We start from the raw sequence: 259 nt of genomic DNA on the forward strand, positions 1-259 counted from the left end.
GGGGAGGGAAAAAATATTTTTATTTTTTTAATTTTTAAAAATATTTTTAAATTAATTTTAAAATTTTTAAAAATATTTTTAAATTAAAAAAGATGAAGGAAAAAAAAACCCTTTTTAATTTATTTTTTTAATTTAAATATTTTTTAAATTATTTTAATATAAAATTAGCCAAAAATTAACCCCTACTCACACTCCCAGGCGAGTGGCTACACTCTCTTTGTTCTAGTCACCATTTTAATGCCACATAAGCAAGATCAAT

Source organism: Capsicum annuum, chromosome 3, assembly GCF_002878395.1.
Source record: "Capsicum annuum cultivar UCD-10X-F1 chromosome 3, UCD10Xv1.1, whole genome shotgun sequence".
In the NCBI taxonomy this organism is placed as follows: domain Eukaryota; kingdom Viridiplantae; phylum Streptophyta; class Magnoliopsida; order Solanales; family Solanaceae; genus Capsicum; species Capsicum annuum.